Raw genomic sequence first — 19,048 nt, forward strand, 5'->3', positions numbered from 1 at the left:
TATATTTTGATTTTGTGGATCTTTAGTAGAATCCAATATTTTTTCACGGGGAATATTAAGTACTTTGCCATTAAGAATTTCTTACTCGTGTCATTTGTAACCCCTCTCAACAAACTTTTCAAGTATATCTGACAGTGCCTGGTCCACTAATCTAGGTTCTGATGTAATGTGTTTAACCATTAAAAACTGTGAATATGGCAAGCCTTTGCGTTAAGACCGTGGGTGGAAGCTGTCATATCGTAACAGAGTATTTCTATCTGTACTTTTGGTATATAATGAAGTTGTTACTGTACATTATGGTCAATCACCATGATGTTAAGGTGCAGCAAGATTACAACCAAAGGAAGGTATATTCTTGTTTAAGCAATGCCAACTCAAGATTTGACTGATATTGTCAACCTAAATATCAAAAACAGCACCCTATATTTAGAGATATTGATGGCTCAAATACATCTATGAGTGACACAGAACTACAATCCTCAACTTCCACAGAGGTATCCTTACCTTTAGGATTCCAAACCAGGTCCACCACTTATACTCCACCAACAACCGTAAGAGGTGGATGAGATGGGCAATGCAGAACCAAAGGCAACATAGGCAGAATACCTCCGAGACAGTAACATAATCTGGTTTTCAAATTATCTTCAAATCCTTTAACAACAGCTGAAGTCCAAGTTCTATCAAAAGGACTGTCATATGTACCGACTAATAATATGGATCCCTTCCAGTGTAAATAGATATGTACAAATTAAAAAGAACATTGAAAATCAAAGAACATTTTGGTAAGTCACCCATTAATAGCCGAGTTGAGACTTCTATTCCAATACCTACACAATAAAATAAAAATGTAAAACATTTTTGCCTAGATCTAAATTTGATCCCGTGACACATAATGCAGCCATTTAAACTTACACCCGACTATTAGAAGGTGAGGGCTTGACAACGCCATCACAACAGGATTATTACCATCAAAATTTGACTAAGGAAGAGTCCCTGGCTTTAAAATCATTTGCAGCCAGAACAAACATTGTGATCCAGGGAGCAGACAAAGGGAGCGCCTTGGTGGTTCAGGATCTGCAAATCTATTAATGTGAAAGTTTGAGACAGCTAAATGATATTTCTACTTATGAAAGTCTACAACGTGATCCTACAATTCTGTATAAAACAGAATTGGACTCTGTACTATCACAGGCCGTGCAGGAAGGAATTATTTGTAAAGATTTACAATTAGCATTGACAGTTGACCACCCTATAGTCCCCCTATTTTATACTGTACCTAAAGTACACAAATGTCTGAAAGATCCACCTGGCTGACCTATCACTTCGGCCAGGGGATCCTTATATCGGCAAATATCAACATATTTGGATGCCTTGCTTAACCCGTGTGTACAACACATTCCTTCTTATTTGAAAGCTATAACTGCTTTGTTATGTAAATTACAGGAAATGGGTGATTTGCCAGACAATTCATATTTGTGTAGTGCAGATGTGGCAAATCTCTACACCTGTATCCCACATGATGCAGATGTGAAAGAAGTCGGACATCTCATTACCAATAATCCATTATATACAGGACCATCTATTGAGTTTTGTTTTGCTTATGTTGATATTGACCAGGAATTATTTATCTATACAATGGGTCCATACAAAGGTCTGGGTGTGCGATGGGGTCCTCTGTGGCCCCATCATATGCTAATGCCTTTATGTATACAATCGAACAAAGGATAATATATGTAGATGGTTCCTTAGTGGATAAAATTGGATTATACTTACGGTACATATATGACATTTTTTTATATGGCAGGGCCCTCAGGATGAGTTTAGACAGATATTAGATCTACAAAATCAATCTGATAGTGATGTTAAACTTACATACAACATTTGTGAATCCAAAATACAGATTCTGCAACAACATCATTATATACCAAAAGTACAGATAGAAATACTCTGTTATGACATGACAGCTTCCATCCACTGTCTTTATGCAAAGGCTTGCCACATTTGCTGTTTTTAAGAGTTAGATGTATTGCATAATATCTTATTTTAGTGGACCAGGTATTTTCAGATATACTTTAAAAGTTTGTTGAGAGGGGTTTCAAACAACATGAGTTAGAAATTCTCAAAGCCAAAGTGTCATGCTCTGGCTAAGATGATTCTCTGTCATGAGATTAAAAGACGTGGACCCAGGTTGAGAAGGTAACAGGAGGTGAAGGGCCTGGATTAGTGTCTTCCTCATCCGCCAGTACCAGATGTTGATGAGATCTGACCAAAGGCATGGAGTGTAACCTACTGGGAGATTTTCACCAGTGACCCCTTCAAGCAGGATTTGGGCTTAAGCTGCATCCAGTAGGCAGGTCACAGCCCATTCGTCAGATATCCAGCACAAGTGGGAAAAATAGAAGAACACTACCACAGGGTAAGAACAGGAGTAAGGTCTTGGAGGATTGTACTGAAGTGATGTACAGAGAACACACTTAGTGGTTTCAGTTGCAATGCTGGCACATGAGATGGTATAATCAGCGGTTACTTGGATTACTGGATTACTTGGTTACTGGGGCTTTAGATGCATCACTGACACAGGAGATTGGTGTCATGAGACAGTACTTGAATTATGTACTAAGTACACACACTGTGGCCTCATATGCAGCACAGGAGAATGGTATCACAAGATGGTACTTGAATGATGAACTCAGTACACACACTGAGGATTCAGCTGTGCAGCTAGCACAAAAGATGACTCTTAATAGATTTTACTCTGAAGATGTTCTGAGTACACACTCCATGGAAAACACTAGGAACAAGTCACTGGAAGGAACGAAGCTTGGAACCTGGAATGCTGCAACAGCAAGTTAACACTGGAAGTAATGACATTGTACTGGCAACAGAGCCCGGTTATGTACCCTAAGTAAGCAGTCCATTGGAGGACACTGTCAGCTGACTGCAACCAATCCCACCATTGGGTAAAAGAATAGTCAGGTAAAAACAGACTGTCATGGCTGTGTCCATGACGGTAACCACAGAAACCACATCATGTAGTGAGCACATGGATGTTCTAGCAGACCCCAGGTATAATCTTCAGCACAACACTCACCACTGCACCTGGCGTCTGACCACTCTAAAGATCAAGGGAATCCAGCACTGAGGTGAGTAACAGCCGATCCTAGGCCACAACCTGACACAAAATACTTAAGATTCGCAGTGAAAAATTATTGTATTCTACTAAAGAGCCACAAACTCAAAAGCTATCTAACATGATCCCTTGGGTCATTCAATTCAGCCCACTAGTTCATAACAAAAAATGCCAAAAATTGGTGGCCTATAGTTAACACAGATAGAGATCTTCCAGACCTATAAGATACCAGGCTGTTACCTAGTTATATGAGAGGTAAAAACAGAGACCACATAGTTAAACCAGATACAACTGGACTTAACAAGAAAGATTCATCCAATTTTTTGAGCAGAAAAGCAGGTTACTACAAGTGCTCAGGATGTGTAACCTGCAGATCCCTTTTAGTGGGCAGTACTTTTAGTCATACCTATACAGGCATAAGATATACAATCAATTATGCTGTTACATGTACAACCACGTTTGTGATATACATTCTCACCTGCCCATGTGGGTTGTCCTATGTGGGCAAAACCCCAAGAAAATTTAGGGAGCACATGGAGTGCCATCAGACAGACACTTAATACAGGATCAAGTGATCAACATGTTGTAAGACATTGCCTACAGGCAAAACATGGGATGGCCAGTATCAGAACATTTATAATTGACCATGTTCCTTTCCCTAAAAGAGGGGGCAATTGGGCTAAAATAGTAGTTGGATCTTTACTCTAAACACTTTAGCACCTAAAAAGGCTAAATGAGACATTAGGACTCCAGTGTTTTTATAATATTGGTGAACATACATTTGACAGATGTGATAATATAGACATGATATATAAGATATATATATATATATATATATATATTGGTATTTAATAATATGATATGTAAAATACCTTTATTGACATGTGTCCACCATTGTATACTGTTGCTTATATATGTTTCACTTCATTTTTTGGTGTTATTTTATATCACTTTATATTGTTATATTGCATCTGGTTCTAGTATTTCTTGCTAGGTAACTAATTTGTATCACTTGTAGCCCTGTCCTGCAGGACCGCTAGCTGATGATGTCACCATGGCTGCGATGATAGTTTTGAGTCCACAGTCCGAGACACCTGACGGTGGTATCCAGCAAGTGTTGTTAATTGAATGTTCGTTTGAGATATTTAAGTGTGCTATATCTGCATGTCCCTGAAGACTGGGGTTGTCCCCGAAATGTAGTTGGAAATAAAGGACTAATTTTAAACCTTTTGCCAGTCTGCTGAGTTCCATCTGACCTCTGCCTATATATATATAATAATGCATTTTGTTACAGGGCTTGCAGCATCTTCAGAGCATTGCATTTTTTACTAAGGTCTAAACTGATGTTTGCAATAGTGAAATACATATTTGTGCTGCATAAATTCATTAAGATATATCAAAATGTGATATATATTTTAAAAATGAATTTCTTAATATTTAAATGAAAGATTTGTAAGAATTAAATGTTCTGTTATACCTCTTCTAAGGTATCAAATCATTCTCTAAGTCCCTGAAGTAATACCACAATCCATTCATAAGAACGTTACAAAGAACAATGTAATCATTAATTAATTACTGAAAACTTTATTTTTTCTTAGCTGCTAGCTTTTTGCCTTTAAACAAATTTATTTAAAAAAAAAAATTGAACTACACTAGCAATGTATTCAGGAAGCCCTGGAGCTAATGGCTCCCAGAGAAATGACACTGTCAACGGTGATATTAATTCTAGTATAACATTAAAGAGCGTTTTAGCTGTTAGGTCTTTCAAAAGAAATATTCTTATAATAATGAAACCTGACATGGCACAAATAATTTCATGCCAAAATCAGAAAATAGACATGCAAATTACATATATTTTTAATAAACTCAATAAAAGTAAAAAAAAAAAAGGCCTCATTCCACCATTGAGCAGCTTTGTTTTATTTAATTTAATTCCCCCTCTTTTAAGATGGTATGGCAAGCACAAAATACATTTAAAATTATTATAGACTTTATGATATAAACTTATTTCACTGCTGGAATTTCCTAGCAGGCTTTTTATATAATTCACTTTGCTATTTTAGGATTTAGATACCCTTACTAAAGCTCAACATGTGGTAATATAGTTAAAGTAGTAGAAGAATATATAATGCAATTGAAAATATAATGAAATATACCTAATATGTTAGGTGTCAGACTATGAATGACAAAATTATAATTTCAAATATGAAGGAAATTGTACTTTGTATTAGTATACCGGTTATATGATAAGGAGATGTGCAATTTTAAATTCCATACTGCAAAATAAAGCAGTTTTTATATATCAGAATAGTACTAAAATCATATGTGCAGCACTTTCTGAATAGTAGACCCAGGGGTGCTTGGAAAATTGACTACTTGACATAAGAGATGGTTATTTACAAAGGAAGCCCCATGACACATTTGCAGAACTGTACCGTAACAAAATGAAGATATAATATTACAGTGCATACAAAGGTCTGTTGTTCAAGCTGCTCAGAAAGAATAGCTTGGCCAGTTAACACTGTTACAAATACAGTGATGCATATTTTTGAAAATAAATAACATCGAGATACTGTAAATTTACCTCATACATACAAAAACTTTATTTACTGTTATTATAAAAGTGCTAGCAGAGGTTCAAAATTTGAGCTTCCATACATTAAAATACAGTGTAATGTGTTGACAAGTTAATAGCTATGTACAAAGCTAACAGATTTTTTGCACATAAACTGCTTTCTTAAGGAACAAGAAACTAAAAGTAATCACTATAGATTAGTGCAAACCCCCATGTTTTAGTTTTGGTTCGAAATCATCATTGTGTTTTGGTTTTGCATAGCCTCCCTCAAGTGTTTTGGCTTTGGCTCTGGATTGCTTTAAAAATTGATCAAAACAGCCATCTTGTTATTTGATACTGTTTTTGATCCTATATTATTATTAACATCAATGACATTAATTTCCAGCCACTTTTGACCATCTCACAGCTAACAATATTGTTTTCACTAATATTGGCCAAAAAATAGCATGCTGGCTGGCTAAACTAAGCAACAGAATAGCAGCACAAACACATGGCCGTTTAAAAGAATATAGCACATTTAGGAAAGTGTGGCACAGCAGTAGCAGACAGGATGGCAGTTTAATAAACTATATAAACCAATAGAATGTTTTCATTAATCAAGAACTAAAAGCCTAAAAACAAAAGCCAATTTGAAAATGTATTTTATTTTTACCAACAAACTTCTCCAAATAGTTAATCACAGGTTATAGGCCTATAGAAATTCATAAAATATAACAAAGTAGAAATTGATAATTAATTAATAAGTTAATAACAAACTTCTCATAGCAGCAAATCACAGACCACAGGACAGTACAGGTAAAAGGAGGTCCCTATTTATGTAGTGGAAACCAGGTAAAAGATTGATTGATTATTAGTTATAACTATAAAGAAAAGTACATCATAGACATGGAAAAATATTTTATAAAATAAGCATCCAAATGTGAGTTTACAAACACACTGAATCCAACCAGCAAATTACAAACCTCAGGACAATATTTATAATAAAATTGAGAATTTTAGAAAAAAGAAAGAAAAAAGTATAGAGTACTTGCTTATATGGATATTGTTGGCTACTTTGATATTTTCTATTAGATATGAGTAATAGAACAAGCACCAAAACACTCACACCTAGGCGCCTGATCAGAATATGGAGATATCGATCTTAGTACCCAATCCACGCTGCAGCTTCTTAATAGAGGTAATTGCCACACCTCTTAACAGTAAAAACCAAGAAAAAAGAATAATAAAAAAGTGCTGCTGATTGGAGACCTTCTGTCTTAATAATAATAAATACAGTTTAATATAACATACAAATGGCCAAACATAAAACACATAAAATTAAAACTCGAGACAATTTGCATAAATAACAATGCATAGGTATAAATACTTCTGGAATATCAGATTAGTATCTGAGCATGTGGTTATATAAAGCAGCCGAGATAATAGCAAGCTGCTGACAACTCCACATATGTTGCTATGATGTGGAAGTAAACATATAAATACAATATAGTAAATGAAGCAGCTCCACACTTCCCTAGATGTTTCTCTGGATTACAGTATATCCCAAAATCACACTTCAAGATTCCAAGTGTATTTTAATCCATACCATTTTATTAGGTCAAGGACCAATTGAATAACAGTACTTTTTGTTCCTTGATGGTTGGAGAGGTCTTTATTAAAAATATATGTGAGTACACAATCTCAAATTTTAATGTCAATTTAATAGTCGGGAAATTTCTCATAGAGAGATAAAGATCCTTCCATTTCCCTTAATGGGATATATATATTCAGCCAGGTACAAGTAGTCTCCGCTATCCTTCACTGTTTTGTAAACAGAGATATTGGCAAGAATCTTGTTAATGCCCAGGTGATGGTGTTCACTGAGAGTTATCTTGATGTGGTTACTCACAGTGAAGTTGATCCAACAGAACGCTCTGTTTTCGAGGATGATAGTGTGGAGCTGGAGCCTATAACACATTTCCCCACCTTGTGGTATACCTCAGCAGCTTCCTATTACAGAATTACATTCTGGGCATTAACAAGATTCTTGCCAATATCTCTGTTTACAAAATGTGTGAAGGATAGCAGAGACTACTTGTAGCTGGCTGAATATATATATATATATATATATATATATCCCATTAAGGGAAATGGGAGGAACTTTATCTCTCTATGAGAAATTTCCCAACTATTAAATGGACATTAAAATTTGAGATTGTGTACTCACATATATTAATAATCAAGTCCTCTCCAACCATCAAGGAACAAAAAGTACTGTTATTCAATTGGTACTTGACCTAATAAAATGGTATGGGTTAAAATACACTTGGAATCTTGAAGCGTCATTTTGGGATATAATCCAGAGAAACATCTAGTGAAGTGTGGAGCTGTTTCATTTGCTATATTGTATTTATATGTTTACTTCCACATCATAGCAACATATGTGGAGTTGTGGGCAGCTTGCTTTTATCTCCGCTGCTTTAGATATTAGTAATGTTTAGAGCTGCAACAACTTGTTATTACATCAAATAATGCTGCATTGTCTCTGCTTGCAGTTAATTGGCAGCTAATCCACAGCAAAAAGTAACTAAAAGTAGGCTGAACTGCTATATTAAATGATTTACTGTTTGTGGATAGTAAATAAGGGTTATTGGCACTGTTCCAGCAAAAATGAGTTACCTGAAAATAATAGTTGCTAAACTAATTTTCTATTAACTAACTTGCAAATTGTGAGCACATTGTATTTATTATGACCTTTAATATAAGTCCTTCTAGTTCCTAACACTGAGAGTCTTGTACAATTGGTCATGTGTGACCCTTTGCATCTACCTTCTAGAATAGTGTAGACAGCTGTACATTGTTTATCTCATTAGTCATTTAGTTCAAATTGTCTTTGGACTGACACAGTATATATTAAAAAGGAAAAATTGTCTACATTATTTAATAATAAACTATTCAGAGACAAAAAATATGGTCTTGCAAGTTATAAAACATCAACAACGCCCCAATAGAGTAATATTTGCTGCCTATCAAAAGCACACTATCATGGCAAAGCCTATAATAAAAAATGGTGCACAATGGAGTAGTCCTTGGGCCCTCCCACCCAACCTTATGTTTCTCGGCATGGTAGTCACCGGGTATTACCTGTGAGATCATTATGGTGGGGGTCTCTGGCAGCGGTGCTGGTGTTTGGTGAGGGGCATTGGCTGTGCATGGTTCTGTGTGGACACATTGTCACTAGGCCTGGTGAGGTCTGGCGGTGTTTCCATTCCGTTGGAATGGGTGCCGCCATCTTGCCTGCAGCCTTGTGAATCCAGCTGTCCAATCCTGGTAGGTCATGTGCTCTTTCCAGCCAGTCACAGCATGGCACTGAGTATTTAGGAAGGTCCAGAGCCTTCCTTCCTTTGCCAGCGCAACATGTTTCTCAGCTGTGGCTGAGAGAGAGTACCTGTGCCTTACCTGCCTGTTTGTTATACGCTTCTAGCCTGAACCTTGCCTGCTCCAACCTGCTGGATTTACCCTGCACCCTCAACAAACCTTTTACCTGCCTGAGTACCTGAACCTGCTGTTCCCTGCACCTTGCCTCCCTTCACTCCCAGCTGGACTGAATTACCCCAGCTCACCATACCTGCATTTGTTACAGCTCATCATTCCTGCATTCTGTTTCAGCTCACCATACTTCTTTACTGGACTGTTCCTGCCTGTCACTATCTGGACATATTCCCATTAACCCCCACTACAGTTATCAAGTGCACTTTAGAGCTGTACCTGGACTTTTCATTTGCCACTCCCATGTCTTCTAAGTCTCCTATTAAATAAACCACTTTTTCATTTAAGTCTGCTTCTGTGTCTGCTCCTATCACCACCCCAGGTCCACAACAAATTCAGAACCTCACACAGGGACTTATAATTTTTTTGGCTAAAGTGCTTGATCTTATTGATTTGGTTAAACAAAGCAACAAATGGGCATAAGGCTAACAGTGTTGTTAATCATTGGCACAGTTGGAAGATGTCATCACCATCCTCATCATCACCCTCATCACTGTTATTATCTTCTTCATCACACAATGCAAGCTCATCCCCACTGGAATCCACCATTAAAGAAGTCAATGTGTGTTGTAATTGGTGGCAAAGGTCTTCATCAAAGAATTTGTAGTTTATTTTGAAGAACATCAATTATTCATAAAACTTTTGGTAGTTGGCTCCAATGCTGTTCACTCACAAGTTTCCTTGCTAGGTTAAACACTCTTTCTGAGTACATACTGGAGGGTGGGTAGCTTAAGAACACCATAGCTAGTTTGCACAAGGGGCTCCAATTTTCTTTTTTCTCCCAGTATTCAAAAGTACTGTGTGACATGCTAATTTGTACATTATCATTAAAGTAATCTTTCACCAGTCTATTGATGTTTAGTGTATCAGATTGAGTCACAGTAGTGATTTTAATAATTGTGGGAAAATCTTTTAAGCCTGACCAAATGTCAAAATATTTCACTCACACATCATCACCAGTGGATCTCTTGGAAAAGGTCAGTTTTTCCTGCAAGCAGCATTTGCAGGAGAAACTGAAGCAGGAAATGTCATTGTGTCTTGTGCCACTTAAACTGACAACTTGCTCACAAGGAGCTTTTTGCATTTCTTAAGATCTATGGGCCCGATTCAGACCCAGACTTTAAGAAGCGTTCGCTCGTAGCTGCCGATGGTTCACATTGTGTGCATGTGTATGCATCACAATGTGCATGTGTGAACAACTGCAATATATCAGGAAGCATTCACTCATCGAGCATAGACAACCCACCAGAGTAATTGAAAGGAGAAGCCATTTGTGGGTGGTAACAGGAGCTGGTCACCAGAAATGGGGGAGTGCAGATGTGAACGCAGGCATGCCTGACTGAAATAACACCATTTCAGAGACGTGCATAATTAACAGGCAGAGTCATAGTATATGTAACCTGGTTGTACTTCACACTGAAGTGACCGCAGTGCTTGAGGTAGGGTATAGCGTACCTGAAGCAAGGCATTCACTTGTCATGGTACCCGATATACTGATGGTTATATACACTTCCTGGAGATGATGTGCACAAGTGGGCATCTTTAGACAAGCTGGTGGGTGTATGCATATACAGAGCGATTGCACGGCAAGACATAGTGGGCGTGCTTATGCCTTTCCGTTCGATTGTCTGCCATGCCGTCACTTAGCCAAATTTGCATATGCTGGGAATGAGCATTCGCATTTAGCGACCAGGTCTGAATCGAGCCCTATGTCTGTTGGAAAAAAGACATTTCGTAGGACTTAAACCTAAAATCAAGCATAGTTGCCAAATTAAACTGATCCAATTTTAAGATGATGCAAACCCATGGGTCCTGTAAAGGGAAATAAAAAACTTGATCTACATGCAGAATTGCTTTGTTTCATCTCCTCCTTCAATTTCTCTAGCTGCTTTTCCAATAGTTTAATAAAGGGAATGACCTGATGCAGGCTGAAAGTGTCTGAACTCATTTCATTAGTTAGAATTTCAAATGGTTTTAGTACTGTAGCTTGCATAAAACCAAGAGTATTTTTAAATGTGCTGCACTAAGGTAACATGACCCTGCTCTCTACGTCATGGCTTGATTTGTACATGTGTATAGTTTGTTGTTGTTCCTCCAATGGCTGAAATATATAAAGGGTGCAATGGCAAATGGAACTGTTCTTGCAGCTACTTCAATCTTCTACATGTGGTTACTGAATGCCAAAAATGCACATAAATTTTATATGCCACAGTCAGCATGTGCTGCACTGAAGATAATATTAGGTACAAGTTACTAGATTAGGAGCAGAATTAATTTGACATAATTTTACCTACTTTTAATTATATTTCCTGTGTCTAGTTATTCATTTTATGTCTAGCAGGTGCCTATCATTTTTTAAGAAATTCTGAACACCAAGTTTATAGTGTGCTCAAAACATGGTATGTGTTCAATTTGGCCCAGTTGTAATGTTAGTACAATGTTACTTGCATTATTGGAAATATCAAATCCTGGGGAGAGTCTTAGTGGGGTTAGCCATTTTGCTATCACCAATAGTTTGACACTGGCATGCCTATTAGTGAAGCCAGAGACACAGAGAGTAGCCTTTCTGTGAATTAGCTGTTGTGTATTAGATACCACTGCTGCTGAAGGTAATACCGGTAATAGTTTGACCAGTATGCTTTTAAATATATCTGTAGTTAAGTGAATAGTTGTTTGCAAATAATAACTTCTTTAACATCCCAGTACAGGTGAGGAATTGCTGTTGTGGTAAAATTTAATTGAAATGGAATATGGTAGCATGGACACATGACATCAACTAATCAACTATCCATGCTGCTGCTGGACTGCTTGTTATCATTACATTTGATTTGCCAGATTTTGATAAACCGCTTAAAAGAACTTGTCGCAAATAACAAAACAGGGAAGAGTTATCTACATGGTTATTTCTACTTCTACTTACTTTAGCACTACAAATGGTTAGATGTCTTGACAAATGTTCTCATGATTTGTGTAATAATAATTCCACATACAAGAGTTGGCTTATTTGCTTTTATGTCCATGCATGATAATGGCCTTCTTCTTATCACTGGCAAGAACTGCTTCCACTTGTGGTTGACTGACTGGCACTAACAACATCATCCTTCTGAATTTCATAAACTGTTTCTTGTCCAACACATTCATCATCAACATTTATTATTTTAGATACACAATTTCCCCCCTTCACCCTGTTGCACTTTTACAGTATCATTCTCAATTTCTGACTAAACCATCATAATTATCATTATTTTTACTACTTATCATGACACTTGCAGAGGGTTTAGAAATGGTGGAAGGAAGATTCTCTAAGATTACAATATCAGAAAAGTCAAATTTATACATAGCACTCGTGGACATCCTTAGACTCTTCTCAGAAATATGTGAAGTTTGTGAACACAGAGTTTATTCTTTAGCCTTAGTGTTCTGTTTGTGCAGGTGATAAATATAGATTCAGAGTGAGAAGGTGGTGCATGTGAGATTACAGAATATCAGTCACAAAGAAAGGCCATGGTCTGAGCGATTGATACTGACTATTGCAATAGGCAATTTAGTGCATGACATAGCAGTAGCAAAACCACCACTCACAAAGAATGGTCATGGCCTTGCGAGTGTCTTTTTTTTCCACTTAAATTCTTTTTTGAGTGCAGCTAACAGGGACTTGACAACACCCAGTAATTTCAGTAATATATGCTGCCTCTTCAATACACACACTCTTGAAATATGATTTAAATTGAATTATAAAAGATAACAGATTCCTTTGACACCTGAAAAAATTTTTTTTGCACTTTAATTATTTTTGGGTGCAGCTAATGGGGACACAATGCCTAGTACTTTAAGTATAGTAATACATGCTGCCTCTCCAAAATACACATGCCTGCACAAATATGATTTGGATTGAATTATAAAAGAGATTTAAACATTTTATTTTTTTACAATTATAATTTTTTTCTTACAGGAAAAGAGGTCTTCTTTGAGATGCAGGTCACTAAGCATTAGCACAGGATGTAGCACTAGAATAAAGCTTGTGTGTCTGACAATCAAATAAAATATACAGTACACAGTTACAACGATGCCTGCTGCTGTCACCCTTTCCACCTATTCCACCTACCAATTATAACTCTCTAATGGTCTCCTAATGGCATCTTTTGAAGAAAAACTGCAGCCCTCACCTTCTTTATACACTATCCTATGTGAATTGGCACCTGATTACGAGAGAGGGACTCATATGCAATCCAAAACATCCGGGATCTCTGATTTCCAAGAAAGTTATGTTTTGCCCTGTTTCAAGATCCGAACTTGGCAGGAAGACCCAAGCTGGAATTCAGTTGAACTCAGAAACACTAAGTTCCTTTTTGTCTTAAATCTACACCTCATCAGTATTGGCTATGTTATATTTGTATTTTGTATGATTTGTAATTGCCTGTCAAGTGCTGTACAGTTCTTTGACTCCTTACAAATAAGTGATGATGATGATGATGATGATGAATTATACTACTCTTAAGTATACTTATGAGAAAATGTTCAAAAAAGGAGTTTACCAGTAATTAGTGTTAATATACTTGTTTATTATATAGGTACCACAAGAAATGTTAACTTATCTTAACTTATCATCTAACAAAACTTTTGATACTGTCAGTCCCTACAAGTGACATGCAGGAAATTCATGTTACCACCATAGCATGGACGGTTATATCATGTTGCCTAAGTAACATTCTGCATAAGCACTGAACCGACACAAAGCACGCCCTGTAAAATCACGATGGGGAAATTCAATTTTAGTGATAATGTAGCTCCCAGGATGAGTACCTTGAGCTATTCAATTGCCCGCATCATGACCTGCATTTAAGTCGGGAGATGGTGTTTGATGTGACTAATACCTGGAACTTAGTTGCTCTACACTACATTTTCCTACTTTAGTGCCGGGCGCAATGCTGTTACCACACACAATGCAGCCCTGAGGCATTAATTAAGTTGGATTTTTGCTCACACCTCAGGAGGGTGAGAGCAAAAATCATAGATTTATGGTGTGGCCAATTGAATAGATCTGGGCACTTATCATGGGATCCACTCTTTGAAGTTAGTTACCCCCAATGTTATGAAGTAGACTTGATACATAGTGCAGTTTTCTCAAGATTTATTAGGCATGTTTATGCAGAACAAGCAAAATAAAAAATGCAAGCTAAATGAAATACAGGTCATCAGCTTTAATATACCAGATTGGTTGAAACCATATGCCAGTTAAAGTTTTGATATACACCCATCCTGACAGTTCTTTAATCTCATGATTTATGACTACAAAAAGATAAAGATAACATATAAATGAATACTTTTATTTTCTTCTGAAAAGTCCCCTAACCCCAAACAATCATTGTCCTTATGTTTTCTTAAATGCTGGTGTCTATTTCCAAAAATATCTTTGAAAATAAAATAAAAAGCAATTATTTGTTCAATTTAAAATGTTACTGTTAAAGCTATATATCATTTTATTCTATGATAATTCAGCTTCCATATTGTATTTAATTATTCATATTAATCTCTCTCTGCGCATTCTTATCACCATCCTATTTCACAAATCAGTAGGTTCTTAATTGAATTTGTAAGTATAACGGGGCTGGGGGGTGTATGTATTACGGGGGTGGGGGGTATTATTTGGCTGAAGGGGTGTAGGTAATACGAGGCTGGAGAGGGGCCTGAGGAAATTTTGCTGTGGGGCCCCCACACCTCTTCAATACACTTTATACACTTTGTGCAAGTCGGTATACTCTACAGATGTGTCTGCATACACTATTTCTGCAGTTGCTCTAAATAGCCCTTCTTGGCATGTAAGGTCCCATGTGACTTGACTTGCACTGAGCATCTTTTTTGCCCAAAAATGAATCTTCAGTGGCAAGTGGTTATGACAAACCACTTCATGAGACTGCATTGATTAATTTGAAAACTGAGTCTAGTTCTGTATACAAAGTGCTATGATGCAGTAGCCATGGCTTTTTTAAACACCAAGTACCGTTGTGCTCTGTATATATATTCAGTCACACACAGATATACAGTACAAGTGTTGCATATCAAATTAATCAGTTTGGTCTCGTTAAGAAGTTTGTCCAATGTATTTTTGGGTGAAAAAGATGCTTGGTGCAAGCTAAGTCACACAGGACCTGATGCCTTAATCGCTGATAGCATATCACACCACATGGCATATTGAGGCAAAGTATATGAGGACACAACAGTAATTAAGACATTAATTTCTTTCTTTAAACTTTCAGAATCCCTTAATACTTTGTGCACAAATTATTGGTTCTTGCTTGAAGTCTATGCATATTATGCCTAAAATAATTATGACAAACATAATACATTGCATTATTATTCAAGACAAAAAGTTAGCAACACCTGATCCTAACCACCCAAAAGAGTCCCGCCCTTCTCCAGCTCCTACTTTTCTAAAGTTTTTCTGTAATTTCTGAACCCATTGTTGTCTAAAAAGTACAACATTCTTGAGCTATTACAGCACTTGTAACACCTGCAGCTGCCAAGAATTGGTCCAGTGCCATTCTATTCTGTTAAGCAACTTTTCAAATGTCACTATCGTATTAATAGAGACAATCAATTTGCCTACCATCTGATCTATTCAAGTCAATATTTCAGAAATCACCTTTTCTACAATTAAAATAATACACCATGGAAAAAGTACTCCAGCAGTCTGCTTAAAATCTGAGAATGTAAATGTTATATCCCCTTTTTTCACTTCCCTCTTACTATGATGTTTTAGGTATGTCAGATCAGCGGGGACCAGGTCAAGTTCTACAGGGATGTTACTAGGGTATTGATCTCAGTGGACAGTAGTGCTCAGAAATGGAACTATATATGAGAGTACACTAGCTCCTTGAATAGGCCAAGTTTCCCCTACCCAACACATACTCTTAGGTAATGGCATGACCACTATGTAAGTATAAATGAGTCCCATATGTGACATAAAGAAAGCTGTGTCATTTCCTGCTGCATCTGTTCAAGCTGCATTGTCAAAATTAGAATTATCCTTTTGTAGTTGAAACAAGGTACTGTATTATTCACAACCACATATTATCTATTGAATACCAACAAGAGCTAATATTAGTAAATGAATAGGTGCTAGGCATCTTAATTACATTAAATTTCTCCTGTACAATTTGTATAAACCAAACTTGTCCTTTAATGTGTAATGTGCTAACTGTACCTTCTTTATCCCTATAATACATTTTATGTCCTATATGTTGTTTATCATCTATATTCATGCAAGATTCAGGTCTTCCTGTAGCAAATGTCACTTGCAAGGCAAAGCATAAACTATCTGCTAAAACATTAAGATAGGAGAAATCCACTGCAGACTGTATTTTAGGTGACTTGTTAAATAGGTGTGATTCTCAATTGTTTTCTTATGGCAAGACCTTTCTCAATGTATCATATATGTGGTGTTGCCTGCCTCTACACTTATAGGTGGGTGAGTACAAATCTAACCTTAACTTTTATTAAGTGTTTTAGTAATCATTTTATCCTTTTTTATAATTGAATTTCCTGTCTAAGAGGGAGATGTATTAAGCTCTGAAAAGTGATAAATTGGAGAGTGATAAACTATCAGCTACCCAGCTCCTAACTGTCATGTTACAGGCTGTCTTAGAAAAAGGACAGTTAGTAGCTGACTGGTTGGTAGTTTATCACTCTTCAATGTATCACTTTCCAGAGCTTAGTACATCTGCCCCTAATTATTTTTATGTTCTCCCCTTTGTAAGTCTTTACATATATGTATTCTTCCTTGTATACATTTTAACTCAAATGTATGATATGTATCATTGGTCATTCAATCAGAATAATGGTCATGACAATCAGTATATTTAATCCAAAACAACCCCAAGGTACCAGATCTGGCTTTAGTTCCAACAACAGTTTCCTGTTCATGAAAAACTTCTCAGTTCTCTTTAAACTTACAGTTTGTTTCTGTTTAGAGTAACTGCTCTGGCAAGTGGAACAGTTTTATTATGACTGAACCACTCACTTTCTGGCAAGTGGTATATGAGCCTGTAAGAACCACTTTATACTTTTAAGGTCAAAGTGAAGTAAATATATCCTAAAGAATGTCTTCTGATTGAGCTGTTTTACGAGATCTTTATTTTCTACAATGTGAAATATGAATCCATGTCATCTCCTCCTTTACTTTAGCAGTGGTTTAAGATGTCAACAATACTGTACTTGATAGGGTCCTTCCCACCGGTCTGTCAGTAATCATGATCTTAGGAAATTTTGGGCCATCACTTCATCACCAGACTGTAGATCATGGCAAGCACCTTCCACAGGTATTGGTTGTGTATTGATCACAGCAACGTGTATCTTCTTTAGCTGGTCACTTTCAGTAGTGAGATGAGATAATTCACAGTTAAGTAATTTTTCTAACTAATTTCATAAGCAGGTGCAATAATAACATTGCATAGCTTTCAAAACAGTATTTCATGGGGAATATTTAATTGTTCTCTAGTGGTTATTCTGATAAAATGCAGGACTAATGGCAAAGCTTCTGGCCACTGCAAAGTAATTTCACTGCATATTTTGGATAGTTTGTGCTTAATTCTCCCAATGCATTGTTTGCTTTTCCCATTGGATTGTTCATGGTGTATGTAGCTGTTGTTTTATCCCAAGAAGTTGACACATCTTTTAAAAACTAGTTTAGTAAAATATTTATGCCACACCTGAGGGTCGGTTAAGGTTGGAACAGGCGTGGAAGGCTGAAGAGGAGATTTGAGTGACATGAAGGAATTTAGGTGGCTTAAGCCAGAGCGTCCTCATGTATTGATGTGAGGAGGTAGAGATATGGCTGTGGATGATGGGCCCGAAGGCAAGGACAGGAAAAGAATGTCTTTATTGAACAGCTGGTTGGGATGGAACTGGATATATAATGCTGAATGAATTAGCAGAATTGGATTGGGACGATGATGCTGTACTGAGAGCTGGAACGGTTTGAGACCGATGAATGAATTGAAGAACTTGATGGATTTTAATCCAATGTTGAAGAATTGATGAACTTGATTGACATGAGTCCGATATTAATGAATTGATTAACTTGATCATGTAGGACAGATGTTGATAAATTGAAGAATTTGATTGGTTGGGGCCAATGTTGATGAATTGAGAAACTTAATTGATATGAGTCCAATGTTGATGAATTGATTAACTTGATCATTTGGGACCGATGTTGAAGAATTGAAGGACTTAATTGATATGAGTACAATGTTGGAGTATTGATGAACTTGATTGGTTGGGAACAATGTTGATGATTTGAAAAACTTAACTGATTTGAGTACAATGTTGGAAGCATTGGATGTAACCGATGGTTGGAGGTACTGTATCAGCTGGAAATGATAGTGGCTGTAAGTACAAATCTCAGTTGTAATACCAGACTGGTGTGCAAGATGGTATAGGAGACTTGTATACCAGATATAGGAACTGGATATAACAGACTGGGACCATTCAGGACAGAGGGGGTCATTGAGACCCGGTCGTTAGCGCCGATGCACTCAGACTGGGTCTATGGCCCCCTACAGAGCATGCGCACATCGGCGCCGGCACCGGCGTGCTCATGCGTGAGACCCGCTATGACCAACAGCGCCGGTCATAGAGGGTCTCGATCCAAAGGGGGCGAGCTGTCGATGTTGATTGACAGCTCGCCCCATTTGGAAGGCGGGCCAGGGGGGGGGCAGCCCAAACAGGGAATGCCTGTCGTTTGGTGGAGGCCCCACTGAAATCACTAGTGATGTCAGTGGAGAGCTTCCAGCTCTGACAGAGCCAGAAGCTCTCTG

This window comes from Taudactylus pleione, unplaced genomic scaffold, assembly GCF_031769625.1.
Source record: "Taudactylus pleione unplaced genomic scaffold, aTauple2 ptg000093l, whole genome shotgun sequence".
NCBI lineage: Eukaryota > Metazoa > Chordata > Amphibia > Anura > Myobatrachidae > Taudactylus > Taudactylus pleione.